Here is a 19,359-nt window from a genome sequence, read left to right as displayed (position 1 = left end):
ATTTTTAGAGACGTTTAGTAGGAAAAAAAGTGAATTTTAATGACTTTTTTTTAATATTTTATTGATTCTCTGTAAATTTTCCATCACTCCAAAGCCACACGCCCCCTCTGCCCTCCGTCCATGCAATCTCACTTCCAAAAGAGAATAAAATAAGATAGGATTTAAAACTTTTTGGAAGTTACGGTATGTCACAGTGTATCACAAAGTATATTGGGTGACTTTCATAATCTAAAATCCTTAAGAGATTTTCTTGGGGTTTAATAAAAACAGTGCATAATGCTCTAAGGAATGAATCTTCTTTTCTTTTTGTTTAGAAACAAATAAAACTAGATAAATTATTAATGTAAAGCAAATTGTTTCTGTACATTTAAAGTCACTTTTTATTTCATGCATACATCTGTATTAAGATCTTAAGGGTGTTTTACTGTGGATTATGGAACAGTTGGAATAGTATCTAAGGAACCATCAAAGGATGCTTAGTGTGGTTTGGGGAAAGGAAAGAATGATCCAAATGTGATCACAAAATGAACCTGTGGAATTCGGGGTAAGGACCACCAGCCCCCCCCCCCCACTTCTGATGCTGATTACAGACTTTTTGGTTTCCCAAGGTCACTCACAGTTCTAATAATTCATAGAATCATCTGAAAGCTGATCCACTCATTGCTGTGGTTCGATACACTATAAAGTACGGTGCTCAAGGTTTCCCGAAATGGAGCTTCCAAGTCATCTCTTTATAAACTTGAAAACAGTGTTAACTTTCTTGTCAATAACATCAACAGTAACAGTATCCTAAGGTTTTATTGTGGGGACATGGCCAGCTGCAAATATGGCTGACCTTTGTTCTCTAGTCCTTCCAGAGGGAAAGTGAATTCCATGTGGTTCAAAGACTCCATCATGTGGTCCAACAACACCTATTATATATTTAAGGCACTTCAACTCCATTTCTCATATATTTATCCACAAAATGTTCTCATAAGATCTACTTACATATTAGAATAGGACCAACATGTTATACCATAGAATAATTCTATTCCATTACAGAACAAATTCATAAAACTACAAAAGTATCTGCTGTCCTTCACAACAATTTAGCCATGCCCATATGGTAGGCTCATTAAGGACAAGTGTCATTACAGTTGACCGTAAGTTAACTGATTCTAGGATCCAAGTCAGGAGTCCAATGAGACAAAGTGGCTCTCTCCACCTCATTTCATAATCTTTTATTAAGACCATTTTTATAATGTGCTATCAAATAGCTGGCCTTCCTCCCTCCTGCATGGAGGATAATGGAATGACTAAAATATTTCCTATGTCTGACGAACAATTTCTTAGTTTGACCTTTATCAAAAGAAGGACAATCTCAATACAGTGATATAAATTACAAGTTTCCCTACAGAATTTCCATAGCTGCGAGAACCTTTAGGTATAGGAACAAGTCTTTTGGCACCATCAGCTAGAATGAAGAGCCACTTTACCATGGTTACAAAATTCCACTTATTAAAATGTTCAAGAGGACATGTTGGATTGGGTATCAACCTATCCCAATAATAAATCACAATATACATTATATTCATAATTGCCATGAGTTGTTTCCATCACTCCTAGACCTCAGTGCAGACCCAAGCATGTTGTCTCAAGGGGTCCTCCAAGCTGCCCCATTTCTGTAACTGGTCTATCCTCCTTAGCTTTGGGCCAGGAGAAGAAAGAACAATGAGATAGCCCAACAGGGAAACTATTTATTGCACCTTTGAGAAAAGTCAGAAGGTAAATCATTTCCCTTCTCATTGCTCATCCCACAATATTACAATGTCTTCCCTGAAAAGGACAAGTTGAAAGTCCAGCTCAGTGATAGAGAAGAGGCTCAACAGGAATTGCCCGCTGACTGCCTCAACTTCCCCAGCTGACTGCCTCAACTCCCCAAGCTGACTTGTGCAAGGTGTTGTGAGAATTCACTTTGATGCCCTTTCTGGCTACTGCTACCTTTTCACTTAGAAGCCTCGCCAGAGGGACCTCTGCTCTGTCTGGAAATTCCATCTGACAGTTGCCAAAGGGTCCCCACTCCACTTCTGCAGTGTGTGTGTGTGTGTGTGTGTGTGTGCGTGTGCCCTATTTGATAAGATTTTGCTATCTTCTTGATACTTTCTACTTACTATTTTGCTTTGGCCTGATGCACACTTAATAAACTCACTAGTTCAAAATTCAAACCTTGGCTCTTGCAAAGCATTCTTTTGTCCATACAATGTTGCCCAGCCATATTTGTTGAATAATTCTGTCTGGCGCATTTCTCAGAACACTCGTTGACTCCATCCCATCTTTTACCTTCTCCTGATCTTCTCATTCTAAAGCACATTTCCCCAAATGACACTGCTCACCAAAATAAATTTAGGCTTGCGTCATGAAACACAGAACAGAAACTCTCTGCTAAACCCTTTGCAGTCTTGTAGGTCAATGTTATGTTTCCCAGCGCATACATTGCCATCGTACAATAAGAGCATGGATACAGATAGTTTACATTAATCATATCAAAATGCTGGATCCCTCACACTCGGGAGGAAGAGATGAAAGTCGTGGTCACAGCTAAAACTGTGGTGAGGGTATGCCTTAGATCTCCGTATCCTTCTTCACTGAAGTACCAGGCTGTTGTCACCAGTGGAATGCCTTCTGGAACTGTAGTTCTTCCCTTCTCTGTTTGACAGACTTTATATCCACAAATCAGAAGTAACATATGTTTGTGCATTGTGAGCTGTACATCAGGAACGCCACTGCTGGTACTGACCTTCAGAGACGTGAGCTTAGTGCCGTGGAACCTTCCAGGAACTTCTTCATGGAGGGGGAGGGGCAACTGAAAGATGAACGGGGGGTGGGGGGAGAAGCGCCTGGGAGAACCTATCTGCACCCTGAACGCAGCCAGTGTGCCGACAGACACCAGGGTGATTTGTGCATCGCCAACCGCCTACGTGGACCTCCAGACAGAAGCTGGATCCTAAAACTGCCGTGGCTGCACAGAAGTGCTTCAAAGTGTCCAATGGGCCTTCACTGGGGACATCAGCCCTGCATGATCAAAGACTTAGGAGCCACCGGGTGGTGCTGGGGCACTCGGAAATAAAGCACGTCTTTGGGGAATCAGATGAGTTGATCGGGCAGAAAGTGAGCCATGCCCTATCAGAGGCACTCGGAGTGATTGCCTGCATGGGGGGGAGTTAGACGAAAGGGAAGCTGGCATCACTGAGAAGGTTGTTTTCATGCAAACCAAGGTCATCGCAGATAACGTAAGGACTGGAACAAGGTGGTCTGGCCTATGAAACTGTATGGGCCATTGGGACTGGTAAGAGCACAATTCCTCAGCAGGTCCAGGAAGTCCATGAGAAGCCCTGGAGATGGCTGAAATCCAGTGTCTCTGATGGGCTGGCTCAGTGCACTCGGATTATCTTTAGAGGTTCTGTAACTGGGGCAACCTGCAAAGAGCTAGCAAGCTCAGCCTGACGTGGACGGCTTCCTCGTGGGCGGTGCATCTCTCAAGCCTGAATTTGTGGACATCATCAGTGCCAAACAATGAGTGATGCTCACCCCCAGCTACCTGCCTGCACAGCCTGGACTAGGTTGCCCGGAAGTTTACTAACTGCTCCCGCCAGTCACATGTTTCTGATGACATCTTCTACCCCATCTTGTGGCCTAATCCACACTGTACCTTCCTGAGCCTTTTACACCTCCCCATAATGCCTGAGACCAGGCCAATCCCTTTACCACTCACATGGTTAGAATCAAATATGTCACCAAGGTGACTTCCTGAAGAGAGGACAGAGTAGAACTGGATGTCCCCTTGGGCCCTAACAAGTGAAAATGCCTTCCATTGGTTTGGGATGCAAACTCATGGCTGGAGCAGAGGAAGTAGGCCTCGAGTCACTTTGGCCTGTCACTTAGATGGCATTGGCTCCAGCTTCATTCCCAAGTCCTGCTAGATGTGTGATGCAAAAATTCAGAGCCTTTGGATCTGAATTTCAATATCCATTAAGAACAAGATCCTCCTACTCTAAGAGGCTTGGGATACTCCCCTCTCCCACAGTGCAGAAGCCCTTGTATTGTGTTTGTGGACCATCTTAAGTATAAGGGAACTGAACACCTGCTCCCCTTCTGCCAAGAAAAGGAACGCCACTGCTATATTTTATCCATTATAGTTGGGAATCTTTCTAAACATCCGGTCATCCAAATATTTATGCACACATTCAGCTAGGACTTGTGTACCACATGGCCCATAGATGAGTTGGGGACAGTTACCAGAAACTCCTTCCCCAATGTTAACCCGTGTGATACAAGCAATCTGAAAAATAAATCCAAAGATGCTAAACATTCGATGCATATATGATATTACACATGTATACATAAGATAATGCACTATGAGATTAAATTAAATGTAAAAAAGACATGATAAACAGATGTCTGAAGCTGTTGCTAGTATAACCCAGAGTACTGTTTGACAGTAAATGTTTTAACATGTGAAGAGAAATAGACTTAAAAATAACCATATACAGTACAGTACTATAAAAACATAAGCCATACACATTGCTTATTATCATCAGCAAATATCATGTACTAAATCTAATTGTGCATTCTTCATTGTTATTTGAGAAGAAAACATAATGTTCACTTCCACCAGCTCCATTCCATGCAGATGAGTACTGCTGTTTGTAGCCAGCCTTTGCTACTGTGTGGATTTTTCTGTTCTCTACCCCCATTTCTTATACTCTTTCAACACCCTAACACTAGATAGGAGAGGGGAAAAAAAAGAATAGAGGAGAGGGAAGAGATCCACAAATAAAGTTAGGGGTGAAAGGGGGTGATGTTAGACTAAGCTTGATCTTCACCATCAGGATATCTAATTTCTTTTCAGGGTCAAGTCTACAGGACTACCCTCAATTTTGACATGAAATACAGTTCAGGTGTTCTCTAGACCATTCCATTTCAGCAAAACAATTTTATTTGGAGGGTAATCTGAAATCATTGACAACATAGCAGCAAAAAGGTTTTCTTAGAATTTTCACATCTAACACCCACATTCTTTTCCTATTACCTGGAAGCCCCTCCCACACCCAGTTACCACTCATTTAAGACCCCTGCCCCACAGATGACTCTAGGCTGAGACAATTTGACAGCCAATGCTGACTCGGACAAACAAGGAGAACATTATCGGAGACCAGTGTTTGTCCTCTTTTCTGTTCTTTGTTTAGTTAATTGAGTGAGTGGATTTTTTTTAAACCGGTGACACACTCACCATTCAGTGAGATATGTAGATTGGCGCCATTGACATGGAGCTGGGGACCGCAGTGATTGTAGTTCCTGCCGAATAGAATGGATAACTGAGTGAAGTTCTCAGACAATGCTTAGTCATCTGAGAACTCACAAGCTTTCCTGAGTCAGCTTTGCTCGTCGCTTGTAACCTAAATCTGCCGCCACAGCATCCTTGTCCAGTTCAGAATCTCTAGACATGAAGAAACCAGACTGTTTATGTTGTCTGATAGTCACCCTTTCCAAGGAGCCACAAGCTACAGCAGCAACCTGAGTACAAACCTTGAAACAAGTCCTCCCAGAATTAGAGGGCTCTGGGCAACGGCTCCCATGGGCCTTGCAGACAAGGTCTAGGATGACCTGTTGATCATGTTGATCAACTTGTATTAGCCTGTATTTTAGGAGACCAGAGACTTCACAGATAACTTTCCCTCCTATATTTACATAATAAAAACTCCTTAATCGAGGTAATTTATTTAATGAGTATCTCCAACTATTTGGTTTCCAACTACCAGCAGTCTAATACAAAAATTACAGGCTAGCATAATTGCACTTAACCAAGTAGGCCTTGCAAATAATTTTCTCTCACTATTTCTAACCAAAGCATACACCTTTGGTGCAGTTCTCTCATTATTAATAAACTCGAGGAGCAAGTGTTAAAAAGCCTCTGTGCTTCTTGGTTGGTTTTTTTTATTTTTAATCCTGGCTCATTTGGACTGGGAGATGGATTAGCGGCTCACAGCACTCACTGCTCTTGAAGACCTGAGTTTGGTTCTCAGGAACCACGTTAGGCAGCTCACAGTCTCCAGGTCTAGGAGACCTGACATTTCCTTCTGGCCTCTGAAGGCACCTGATCTCCCACCACCTACAATCCTCACACCCCCTGACACAGACACATAATCAAAAATAAAAACAAAATTTTAAAAAATATGCATTTAAAGATCCTACCTTATGTTTTAAACCCTACCTATGAGACAAAAAGGTATTATTACACAAAACAGAACTTTTTGAAAAGCTTTCTCTTATAAACTTTGCAATTGGTAGATTGAAGAGGTATGTGCCATCGAAGGATGTCCGGAAAATGACTGTCGGCCTTAATAACGCTGATGTGCCTGTCAACAAATGATTCTCAAATGGATCACATTAACTGTGAGGTTATGTCACCATTTGCAAGCTAATTTACCTCTTTTGTTTCGTTTGCCCTTTGTAATGACTCTAGTGTTACTATCTTTAATTTAGAGAAACTGAGTCTGCGGTTCAAATTAGCATGCCAATAGTCACAGATTTGTGCAGGACAGAAGTGGGACCTAAATCCTGGTCTTGGAAGCACAACCCTAGATCTTTCTGCCGCATTGGCCCGAACCCTTCTGATGAGAAGAGTGCTCTCTCTGCCAAACCTTACCAGCCAGTACACCCTAAAGACCAGACCTCCGCTGTCTTTGACAAAATTCCCGCCGATATTCTGGAAGATAGAAAAAAATAGAAAACTGGTCTGTTGAGCTAATAGGATTGTGAAGGATCATACCCCCACTGTCCTTTCTGTTAATAAGGGTTTTCTTAATTTGTTTTCCCTCGGAAGCCCGGTAGTATTTAAAGATACCCATGAAAACTACAGCCCTCGGTAGTGGTAGGTTCTCAGCGAGCTCTTTGGGATGTTAGAGACAAACTTGACAGGACAGCAAGAGGCAAAACCTACTCATAGGGCTCAGCTACCCCTAAGGAAAGAGGCCCCGCAAGGCAGCACCACAAACATTATCAGCTCTCACACATAGCAATACATTGAGATGGTTCTTGGAAAGGTTTCACTTGCACACCTTCCCTCTAGAAGAGGAAGATGAAATGCAAGCTTGGAAGTGTCCGGATATGCCCTTCCTTTGCTTTCTTCCCATTAGAACCTTTCTGTACGTTTTTCAGAAAGGGTAAGCTCTGCGATCCGATTTCTCTATCCCATTGGAACTTCTCTATGCATTTTTTCAGGAGGGGTAGCCTCTGCACTCTGATTACACATTAATTTTTGTGTAAGATCATTGTGAGCCAATCTCTGATTTCAAGAGTTTGTTTTTATAAAGTGTGAATTTGAATCTTAAACAGTCTATTAAAATTTAGCCTTAGCAGAATAGGTTTCCTTGAAGCTTTGTTTTCCCATAGCCCCTATCTCTGCTCAGACTAATAATTTCAAACCATTGTCTAAGCAGAGGTGCGAGGCAGTGCTGTGAGTTGGCCACTCTTTAAAGGATGTTGTCATGGTCAAGACTGTCTCAGCGAGCTTTCAAGTACATAAAGCAGCCCAGTCTCGTTACATAATGTCTCCATTGATCACTTTAGATCATCCTCTTCATATTACCTAATAGCCACAAAATTTCAACAGAAGGAGGGTCACAGCTCAGTTCCTTGGGTCAACATTTTTATTTCATAGGGAATTTTAGAAATTAGTTGCATGGGTTTTGTTGTTCGACTTTCTACCATAGCTCTGCTCAGGGCAGAGTTAGAAGGTAGAGCTTGTCACTCCTGTAGTAATACCGGACGTTAGTGTGAAATCACAAGGACAGAAAGATGAGGAAACCCTGCTGCTGAACTCAGCGTGCACCAGAAACTGTTCACAGACACAGTACAGCAGGGAGCAGAGACAGGATGTGCTGGTTGCTACCTGCAACATCTCTGCCTCAGAAAGCAGTGTGAAGTCTGAGGAAGAAAGCCAGTTACCAGGCAACCTTGGAGGCCTGCGCTTATAAGTCTTTTTAACAGTACTGTTCAATAGTATCGAAGATGTGGGTGGGCATTTGTGAATATGATCTAAACATAGTAGAGGTATATATGGAATTCCCAAAAAATTAAAATGATAAGGCTCTGAGAATGTTAAAGAAGGGTTGGAAAGATTGTAAGATCCAAAGAACCAGGAGGTCTGCTTCGGAGAGGTATCTTCTGTACACATCAGAATTCTATACCCACAAAATCCCAACAATATGGTTGCCAGAATAATGTTAACACCAAATGACTTACCAACATGGGTGAGGAAATCTCACATGGCAATAATCCTTAGATGAAGAGCTAAAGGCAATTGATCCAAAGTAGTCAGCTATAAACACACATATGTATGAGCAACACAATATGGACTCAGATGGTTGCATTTATATATGTATATGTGTATGTGTGTGTACATATAGCAAACACCATTAAAGGAAGAAGGGTATGAATCTGAGAGGAAGACATAGAGGAACTGGTGGGGTGACATGAGGTAAGTAGAGTATTGGTGTATAGGAGTCACCTTAACCCTCAAAATAAAATAAGTGTAAAATAGTTGGCGGGACTGGAATTAAAGAATTCTAAAGTTCTTGTGTTTTTATAAAAAGGGAGATTTTAGAAATGAAATACATTTGAACTTGTTAAGCTATCTAGATGTATTCAAATTACTAAAGTTACAGAATAAAATTAGCTTTGTCTAAATCATGGAAAGGGGTCAAAGTTGAATCTATTAAAAGTCAAGGAAAGTGGGAAGCATGGAAACCATAATAAAAATAGATATAAGAGAAAATTCTAGAAAATGCCTACATCTGTGATCACAAGAAGATTCTGTAACTAAAATCCTCCATTGAAATGCCAGTGCTGACAGAAACCTTTCAGTCTAAGTGTGCACTTTCGAGGAAGAACCCTATACATACAACAGAAGGACATATGGAAGCTAAGACAGAGGACAGGCTAGAACATATAGTTAATACCTGTGAGGAAATTCATGCTTTCTGGTAAATGAATATCTGTGCGGAAGGACCTTAAAAATTTTGAGGATTTAGAAAAGCCCTTTGGTGCTCACCAAGTTCTATTTTTAATTTTTACTGAGATCATTGCTGAACTACATTATCCAGCCTTTCTTGCAGTGTGGTGGAGTCATGTGACTGAATCCAGTCAAGACGATATAAACAGGAGAACACTGCTTCTAGGCCTGGGTGTCATGTGTAAAGGTGACACCCCCTGTCTTCCTCGGGGTTTCTATTCCTGCACAAAACATCGTGACCAAGAAGCAAGGTGGGGAGGAAAGGGTTTATTCAGCTTACACTTCCATATCTCTGTTCATCACCAAAGGAAGTCAGGACTGGAACTCAAGCAGGTCAGGAAGCAGGAGCTGATGCAGAGGCCATGGAGGGATGTTACTTACTGGCTTGCTTTCCCTGGCTTGCTCAGTCTGCTTCCTTATAGAACCCAGGTCTACCAGCCCAGGGATGGCTCCACCCACAATGGGCTGGGCCCTCCCCCCTTGATCACTAGTTGAGAAAATGCCTTACAGCTGGATCTCACGGAGACATTTCCTCAACTGAGGCTCCTTTCTCTGTGTCAAGTTGAGACAAAACCAGCCAGTACACCCTTTCTTCCTCTCCCTTCCCCCTTCCCTTCTCTCTGCCTTTTTGCCCAATGTCCCCCTTCTTTCTCTCTCTCTCACACACACCCCTAGGGGTCACAAACAATATCAAGTTCCTAGGAAAATTGAGATTATACCGGAGAGGACACCATTCCTGAAGCTTGGAAGGAAGCTACTGCTGACCAAAGACACAGACTGAACACAAAGAAGTTTTATGTTAAAACTGGGAAAACATTTTGCTTAACAAACAGGAAAGGATGGTGCATTTATAAAACATTCCTGTAAATATAAAATTCCAACAAGAGAGAAATACTAAAAGGAATAGTAAAGAGCAGAATAAAATGTATTATGAAAACAGAAATTCTGTTAAATAATAAATCGTGTGTTGAGGATATAGCTCAGCAGAGGAGCTCTTGCCTGACACATGGAAACCCTGAGCTCAATCCCCAATATCATGAAAAGAAAATATAATAATAAATCATAAATTCCAAATTTGGTCAAAATAAAGAAAATTTAAAATCTTGAAGCTACTTCATTGAATAAAAAATATGTTAAAGCAGATTTAATCAAAACTTACACAGGTGGTAAAAAAAAAATACAGACAATATCCATGTAGTCTTAAGAAAATGGCCAATTTTCATGAAAACCTAAGTTTTCTAAATGTGATGCTTGTATTTTGAACTTGACAGAATATGGAATCAGGAATCACCCGGAAGGAGGCCCCTGGGTATTCTTGGAGACATCAGGTGGGCGGGTGTATCTTTATTACATTCATTGCAGTGGGAGGGGCTGTCTGATGCGAGGCAGACATCTCCAGGCCTGGTGTCTACGGCTGTAAAAAGGAGTCAGCCAACTCCCGGTCAGCACGTGCTCTTGTACTTGGTTCTCAGTATGGATGTGACGTGACCATCTCTTCAAAGCCTTAGATTCCCTGACTTTGAATTAAAATATACCCGTTCTCCCTTAAGTCAGAGTGTTCTTATTATAGGAACAAGAAATGAGATGGAGGCACAAAGATGTCCTAGGAAGATGTAGAAAAACAAAATAGCCAAATACCTAGAAAGAAATGAGGGCATGATTGTTGAAAACATCCCCAAATAGACATAAAATATTCACATATAGGCATGGGAGACATTAATACCTGTGTTTATAAAAAGTACTACATGGTATACTTTTTACTTTTAGATGATTTTACAAAACGAGCATGTAATTATATGAAAACCCAAAATTATTATCACAAGAAGACATTATAGGCTTACATTTAGAGGAAACATTCTAGATCTTTCCACTTGTTCTCAGTTCCATCTCCCTCCCTGCACTTTTTCAAGAATAGTGCCTTTCATTTTTGTCACCCAGTAGGTCTACTGCAAATGCAAATTCATTCTTTATCACCTGAGGGGAAGAGTTCATCTAGGACAGTGTCAGAGCCCAAGTGACTGGCCTCATTTTCTACCTCTTAGCAACTCACAGGGAAACACAGGCAACAAGAGGGTTTCCTGTCACTTAGCAGACCTCAGGAACAGTAAGTAATGCCATCTACCAAGATCTCAGTCAAAGGGGGCACTTGCAAAGACGTGTACTTAACTCATTACCTGGAGAAGATGCAATGCCTCTAGCGCACAAAACAGCTTGAGAGGATCCGAAGATTCCTTCCACAGGAAAACTGTTTTTGAGCATTTTAGGAAGTGTCTCTGTGCTCTTCTCCGGAGCCAGGGTAAGCATTCCCCTGACGTCACATTTCCTTGGTCTCCATGCTGTAAGCTTAATTAGAGTTGGGCAAACAAATCAGAATGTGCTCCTTCTGGTTTCAGTCAAGCCATCTTTTCTCAGATGAAGAAGCAGCCTTCCATTAACCCCAGGCTTTCCATTTGCCCATCTTTTCCTACCCACCCAACACTAGATGGACAATTGCTTAAAACTATCAGTACGGCGAGAACAAAGAGTTCAGCATATATGATAGCAGAAGCAGAAAATCCACTAACAGCTACCAATAAATAAACACAACCTTCACTTCGACCTTTCCATAGACCACCAGGGTTAGAAGCAAGGTCCTCACTCCTTGGCTAAGGATGAACCAGAGACCCATTAATCTGATCATAAGCTCCCCTGTCTAATCTTATCTAACCCTTGGTCTGTCAGATTTGCCCCGTGCAGGCACCCAATACAACAGCTACTTTACTCATATTGGTTTAACTATGTTCCCCAAGTTCCCATAAGAAACTTCATTCTCTGGGCAACAGTATTGAAAAGCAGGACCTTCGAGGGCGATTGGGTGGGGCTGAGGAGATAGGTGGCCCAGTGTGCCGACTGCTTGCCAGTCAAGCTTCAGTACCTGAACACAGAGGCACATATACTAAAGCAGAGGCAGGTGGATACCTGGAGCTTACTAGCTTGGTTTGGTTTCAGAGCCAATTGTTTTGACTATTACCATTTTCAAAAAACCCATTTCTCTGAAGTGCACATACTCAAAGACTATCCAGTGTGCTTGTTTAAAATTCTCCGAGTCTGGAATGCAGATGGACAGGCTGAACAGTCCCACTCCGAGTGACCTTGGTTGATGTCAGTCATGCTACAGCATTGAGTCAGTGAGCCAAATTTCTGGATAAAACTTCATGCACCTAAAAGGCACCTCATGATCTCTGGTGGCCACTCTTTCTCCTGCCCCGCCCTCCCTTCTCTTAGCTCCCTACCTGAAGCTTCCTCACATTCCCTGTGGGCTTCTCAACAGTGATACTTCAGCAAAGCTTACAGACCGCATCCTACAGAATGCTGCAACAAGCATGAGGCCAGGGCTCAGGGAGGTGAGAACCAATCTGAGGTTGCCCTCAGCATCCACTTGTACACCAAGGAATGCACACCCACACTTACACACTCACATGCAAGCATGTAAAACCCATATACAGACATCATACAAACATACATACATATTAAAAAATATTCTTTTCTCAGGGACTTTTTGTTCTTATCTTGTTAATTTCCAAAATAGTTCCTATTTTGTTTATCTTTGTTTATTTCATTAAAAGCTATATGATAAATGCAACAATAAACATATTCGTGGACATTTCATAAAATAGGAACTTCCTTTATAAATTGCAAACTTTTCACATGGTTAGTTAACAAAAAGTAAAATTTCTATTAGAATTATCAGAGATGTTAATTACCATAGTTAGAAATTACCAAAGACATTACCATAGTTAGAAATTTCTACAATTGTTTCTAGAAAAACCGGACAAATCATATCTACGCAAATGGACCAGACAACTTTTATATCCAAACCTTAGGCTCCTATTTAGTAAAACTTTAGTAGTTTAAGGGGAAGTTCAGCTCTTTACAAACTATTGGTAAAACTCATTGCTTAATCCTTATATTTCAGCTATATAACAGCTAATATCTGAAGATTCTTTGGCCCAAGAGCTATAGAGTAATTAATCTAGATGGTACAGAAAAGGGGACAGGGTATCCAAGTCAAGCTACATTTTCAAAGAAGGATTAACACTCTTTTCCCTGAAGTGATAAAATTTTATCTCCATAAGTTTTTGTGGGGTCTAACTAGTTCGTGAATGCATGCATAGATAAATCACTTGCCAGCATCCTCAATGTGATCTCAAGAAATCCACAGTCACACTGGAGACACTATTTAAATCCACAAGGCACTGGCAGCAAAAATGAGAAAGAGAGAAGAACAAATTTTAAGAAGTAGATTTAGGAGACCAATTCAAGACGTGTTGATCCAGTTCCAGGTAGTACTCAAAGAGGCGGAAGTCAGCTGAAGCGCTGCTGCTTGTCTGGGCAGATGGTGAGTATCAAGTGAGTTTGGATCAAAAGCACAATCCAAAGCTTGAGTGGGAGAGAGAAGAGTGAACTAAGCTGATATGGTACTTGCGAGCCTCCAGGAGAGAGGCCAAGCATTTAGCTGGTATATTTGTCAGAGCCACCAAAAGGAGAGTTAGATGTGGATTTAGGAAATGTCCCTTAATGGGAGACATGCCTTGAACATTAGTGTCATCACTCAGAGAGTGGGGAGAGGGAAGAGCTGAGGAATGGCAGCAGCACTTGCCAAACGAACCGAGGACACGGGGAAGGAATGGTCTGTAACAGGCAGGAATATGCAGAATGAGGGTCCAAATGGCCAATGCAGTATCCCTAAGTAAGCACACTTTGTGAAATGCCATCAGGTGGCTTCTCAGCACGGTGACGAAGAAAAGCACTCACGACTCGAGCACTTAGGGAGGCCTTACAACCTTCCATCTGTCAATGAGCCAGCTTCGTGACTTAGGACATGCCCCTCAGTCTCTTCAAGGTCAACCCCTCATTTCATACAAATGTTTAGTATCAATAAAGAATATCATATTATAAAACATTTAACTGTGGTAGTTAGTTTAACGGTTGTTTAGAAATGTTAGAATCGGGCAGTTTTTGAGGAATGTGTAAGAGCTTTGCTGAAGCTCTTCATATGGACAGAATAACATTAAGTGTTCCTTTCCCCCAGACCTCCTCTGAGCAGCAGCATACACTTGGCATCCTCAATGCAGGCTTCATGCCCTACCCTGTCATTTTCCTGTTGTCAACTTGCCACAGTTGGCCATACTTCTATGATACTAGGTCCACTCCTTCAGACTGTGGGTACCCTAAAGGAGCCCCATGACTTAGCCCATTCTTTCATTTTATGTCTAGCCCAGAGCAGAATCCAGGAAACATGGATGGAACTCCGTAAGTATTCACCAAAAGGCAGGCTAGTGTCATTAGTGATTACATTTTCTTTTCATTACTAGAGAGTTAAGTTAAAGTGTAAGTTTTCTCAAAATCCTTATGTCTTAAATATTTTCTTCAGAAACATTAAGCACATTTTTAAAATTTGTAGTTATGAATATTTATATGAAAATGAAAATTAAATTTATGAGTACTTGGAACCATTTGTGTAAGTGGGAACAAAACTTGGTGACTAGCACTACAGTTATGGTGAAATATTTAAACAAAATGATCGCCTTCCCAGGAAACCAAAAATGATGACAACTTGGGTAGCAAGTAAACACCAGTTAGGAAGGACCCCTGCCCTCCTCTTACCCTCAGGTTTGTTACTTGTGCCTGAGTGTACCTTCACCTATCAACACCTACCTCACCTTTCCATCACACGAAAGACACTTGCCAGTTCTTTCCCAACGTCAAAAAAGGTGCTGTGTGGTTTGAATAGGTACGGCCTCCACAGACTCATGTGTTTGAATGATTGGCCAATAGGAAGTGACACTATTAGGAGGCATCGTGTCACTGTGTGAGTGGGCTTTGAGGTCCCCTACGCTCAAGCTCTGCCTAGTGTAGCACACAGTCTGTCCCCACTGCATGACGATCCAGATGTAGAGCTCTCAGCTCCTGCAGCAACATGTCTGCCCGCATGTCGCTATACTTCCTTCAGGTGCCAAAGCACCATCAGAACAGGAGTAATTAGAGGAGAGGCATTTGAACACCTCTGGGTGGCACCTCTTTGATTTACAGTCATGCTATGGGAGATTTCATGGAAAGTCATCATAGGGCAAGTTTATCTAGCATTCTGTTCATTTGGACAGGCAGCAGAAAGAACAATTGGTAGAGACAGAGATTCACTGCAAAATATAACTGTATTCACCGAATTTAAAATTCTATACTGGTGCCCCCCACAACACTAACTACCATCCCTGGAAATTTGAAAATATGGAGCCCAAATTTAGAAGTCTAACATCCCTGAATCAGTGAGTAAACTCAGGGAACAATAGGTACATCTTCCAAATGGGAAGCTAGTGGTGCAGTAGTCTAGCTCCAAGACCAAATTCTACTTGGCTTCACCTACACGTGTTATTTGAATCAAAATCCCTTCCTTGGCCTAGCATGGTAATATATACAAGTTCACAGTTCAAGCACTCCAGGGGCTGAGGTAGAAGGACTGTGGGAACTATGTATTCAAGGCCAGGTGGGCTTCATGGTGAGACCCTTTAGAAGGAAAGGAAGAAGAAAGAGTAGAAAGGAAAGAAGAAAAGAAAGGAAGGAAGGAAAAAAAGAAAGAAAGATAGAAAGAAAGGAAGGAAGGAAGGAAGAAAGAAAGAAAGATAGATAGAAAAGAAGAAAGAGAGAGAGAGAGAGAGAGAGAGAGAGAGAGAATCTCCTGATGAATTAGACACTTGAAACACTCAATTAGGAAAGGCCCTTCTTGAAAAGGCATCCTGGGAACAAAAATACCAGAGTATTTCTGTTTTAGTCACACAAATGGATGCAATTCATAATATGGTAGTGTGGGGTCATTCTCTGTCACCTCCCGTGGCTTCAGGATGAGTGTCAGTGCTGTGTGCTATGTGTGAGTGTGGAGTCTCTCTCTCTCTCTCTCTCTCTCTCTCTCTCTCTCTCTCTCTCTCTCTCTCTCCCCTTCCCCACCCCCTCTCCCTCTCTCTCTCTCTCCCCCTCTCCAGCCCCCCCCTCTCTCTTATTTCCTAGGGCCTTGGGATGAGTGTCAATGCTGTTTTGGGCAGTTACGTCTTCTCTCTGGAGTGACACCCAGCATGCTGTGATGTGGTTCTGTAAGGCAACAACTAAAACAACGTGAGCTATGCAGTAAACCCACTTCATTTTTCTAAAATGATCTAATAACAGATGTGAAAGAAGAAAAATCCAAAAAAGTCACACAAGAACTCCATCCGTTCCAGGGAGCTCACTAAATAGATAGGTACACACAATTCTACACAACTGCCAAAGGGAAAACTGGAGAATGGCACGGGCCCATCCGCCCTCCATATTGCTATCTGGAAATAGCTTAGGTTTCACGCCTGGAAAGGTATTTCCAGTTGAGGATTCCCAGTGTTGAACTCATATTCCATGCGAGATACCAAAGGTGAGTGGACAGTAACACATCCATGATGTTGCTGTGAAATCCTAACTGGGGTTCAGAAAGCCCTCTTCCCAAGACTTTAATTAATAAGCATTCTAACTTACACGTGTCAAAGTTTCATCCAGGTTAGACCGTTGGACTTGCTCCTCTAATTCACCGCATTATCCAATAGGATGTTGATGTGTTTTATCAGAGCATAGCGCTTCCCCACTCCATGCATGTTTCAGAGAATAACTTCCTGTCACTCTCTGTTCTCTAGAGACTGTGCTCTTGGAAGCATGCCCTTGGCTTTTGCTTTAGTAGTTATGGGATGCTGACTGTGGACTGGGCACTGTGTGGAGTCTTCCTCAGACACCACCCTGAAGGTCACAGACATCTTGTCATCAGATTTCAAGTATCCAAACGGTCACATAGCCAGGCATGTAAAGGTATGACCTTTCAACCTGGTCCTTCTGAGTGAATTGTCGTATTCTCCGTGAAAGGTCTCCTGGCTCTAACCACTTCTTCCAAGGACATGGAAACGTCCTCCAATTCAATTCTTTTGAATGTATTCAAGGCAATCACTTCAGGAGCTCTTGGAAGATTTGATATATTTCTTCAAAATTTTCCTCTATGTATTATTCATGCCCATAAAAAATGTTAGACCTATCCAAGGGTAGGTTGGCAGAGGTCAAGAAAGATGCTAAGTTTACTTTCTTCATTTCCCCTGAAGTTGAAAGTCAAAAGTTATGACTGAGGAAAAAGGAGCACATTACAAGACCTGCTGACAGCAGGTATCTTCCTTTCTGTTCCTGAACTGTAATTAAATACACTGACTTAAGGGAGAAAACGAGTTGGCATCAGTTCCAAAGGGATACAGTCGATCATGGCGGAGAAGGCGTGATCACAGATGCAGCCACTGACAGCATCCACACCCAGGAAGTGTACAGTACACAGGAAGTGGGATTGGCTATAAAGCCCCAAGGTCAGCCCCTGTAACCTTCTTTCTCCAATAGGACTCCACCTCTTAAAGGTGCCATGCCTTCCCAAACTGAAGCATCAGCTGGGTTCCAATCCCGTCAGCCTGTGGGGGGGGGGGGGCATCTCACATCTCACATTCAATTCACTGAGCCCCGGCTCCCTCTTCCCAGTCACACACAGGCCACAATGCTGGACACAAGGAGGAGTGTGTGATGTCCTATGGCCAGACGCGTCTTGTACACAGACACTCTGTACACAGCACCCTGGCATTACAATGAGGCGTGGAACAATCTGTGAGTAATTATGTTTTGTGGGTTGCTTATTACTTGCAATCAATTTGTCAATAATTACAAACACATCCAATTAACCTTTCTTAAATTATACTTTATTAAAATAATAAACTAACTCGATTTTTATAAATATTTCTAGATTGCACTATTTATTCTCATTTACCAAAGGCTGCCATCGCCAAAAGCTGGCCACAAAGACAGCTGGGCATGATGGCGTACAACAGTGATCCAGTTGTGCCGGCATCCAGGTCTGAGAAGAGCAGGAGGAGGTGGCGGCCTTGGGAAGATGGCTCCTCCTCCTACCAAATGCAGGGCTCGATAAAGGGGCCACTAAAGCGTAGAGTGAGAAGGACGGTGACAGAGATTAGACTCGGAAGAGACACAGCGCTTCAAGCGGAAGCAGCAGCACCAGGTCTAGGTCCAGCTCGGGCTCCAGCTCGGGCTCCAGCTCGGGCTCCAGCTCGGGCTCCAGCGCCAGCACAGGCTGCAGCAGCGGCTGTAGCTCGTCCTCTGCATCCAGCCGCTCGGGAAGCTCCAGCACATCCCCATGTTCCAGTTCTAGCAGCTCCTCCTGCTCCCCAGGCATGACAACGGGCGGGGCTCTCGCTCCAAATCCAAACCACCTAAAAGACATGAAAATAGAGGGAAAGGCGGAGCCCTTCACCTAAACCCACCAAAGTACACATTGGGAGAATCACTAGGAATATGACCAAGGATCATATCATGGAAATATTTTCTATTTATGGGAAAATTAAAATGATTGACATGCCTGTAGAAAGGTTATGCATATGTGGAGTTTGAGAATCCAGATGAAGCAGAGAAGGCACTGGAACACATGGGTAGAGGACACACTGATGGCTGAGAGATCACTGCTATTGCTGTGTTGGCACCCTGGCCTCGGCCACGGCCTCCGCCATTCAGCCTGCCCAGGAGAATGCATCCACCACATACCATATGGCGTAGGTCACCCCCATGGATGAGGAGAAGGTCTCAATCCCCAAGACGTAGGTCCCCTGTGCATAGGAGGTCTTGATCTCCCTGCTGCAGCTGCCACAGAAGCGGATCCAGCTCCAACTCCTCCCGATAAGCAGGAACATCGATCCGTACCTCTGTAACTTAGGTTTTGTCCTTTTCCGTAGCCAAACGTGGGTCCGTGAGGAAGCATCCCTTACCAAAGTAGGCTTTGAAAACAGCAGTTTGCTCTGCAGGAGGGATTTGACTTGTAGAGGTACTGTTGGTTCAGGACTGTGTCCAGAGAGGAACAGCTCACACAGAGGAAGTTCACCCTTCAGTTTTGATAGTCTGCTTGGTAGCAGAGCCAACTGAAGCATGTAGCAGCACACCGGTGTCCAGTCAGACAGCTCGGTCAAGCCCTCCCTGTCGCTGTGCCACACCTGTGGGAAGGACCAAGCTGCTGTTCTGTTAGGCTTGGCCATGCCCCGTGCTAAGTACCCTTCAACTTCTAGCGTTAAAACCTCTGAAGGATTCCTGCATAAATGGTTGTCTTTTCTGCCCGTGTCTCCGTTACTTTAAAATTGGCGAACCAGTTCTTCAGGATCCTCATGAAACCTGGCCCACATCCATTGTCACCTGCCATTCATGGTGACGTTGCAGATTCCTCTTGG

General features: G+C 42.8%; 2 pseudogenes across 2 annotated transcripts; both read left to right on the top strand.

Annotated features, from left to right (window-relative positions):
• Nucleotides 1-3,055: 3,055 nt before the first annotated feature.
• LOC308423263 (triosephosphate isomerase-like) lies at nt 3,056-3,556 on the top strand (annotated as a pseudogene). The gene has a single exon. The product of its transcript is annotated as a triosephosphate isomerase-like (transcript).
• A 13,793-nt stretch (nt 3,557-17,349) lies between these two features.
• On the top strand, nt 17,350-18,821 carry LOC308423726 (RNA-binding protein with serine-rich domain 1-like; annotated as a pseudogene). Its single transcript has 2 exons — nt 17,350-17,361; nt 18,103-18,821. The product of its transcript is annotated as an RNA-binding protein with serine-rich domain 1-like (transcript).
• The last annotated feature ends 538 nt before the right edge of the window (nt 18,822-19,359 follow it).

The sequence above is a fragment of the Micromys minutus genome (genome assembly GCF_963924665.1).
Source record: "Micromys minutus genome assembly, chromosome: 8".
NCBI lineage: Eukaryota > Metazoa > Chordata > Mammalia > Rodentia > Muridae > Micromys > Micromys minutus.
Note: the sequence above shows the minus strand (reverse complement) of the source record. Positions and strands in the feature narration are given on the sequence as shown.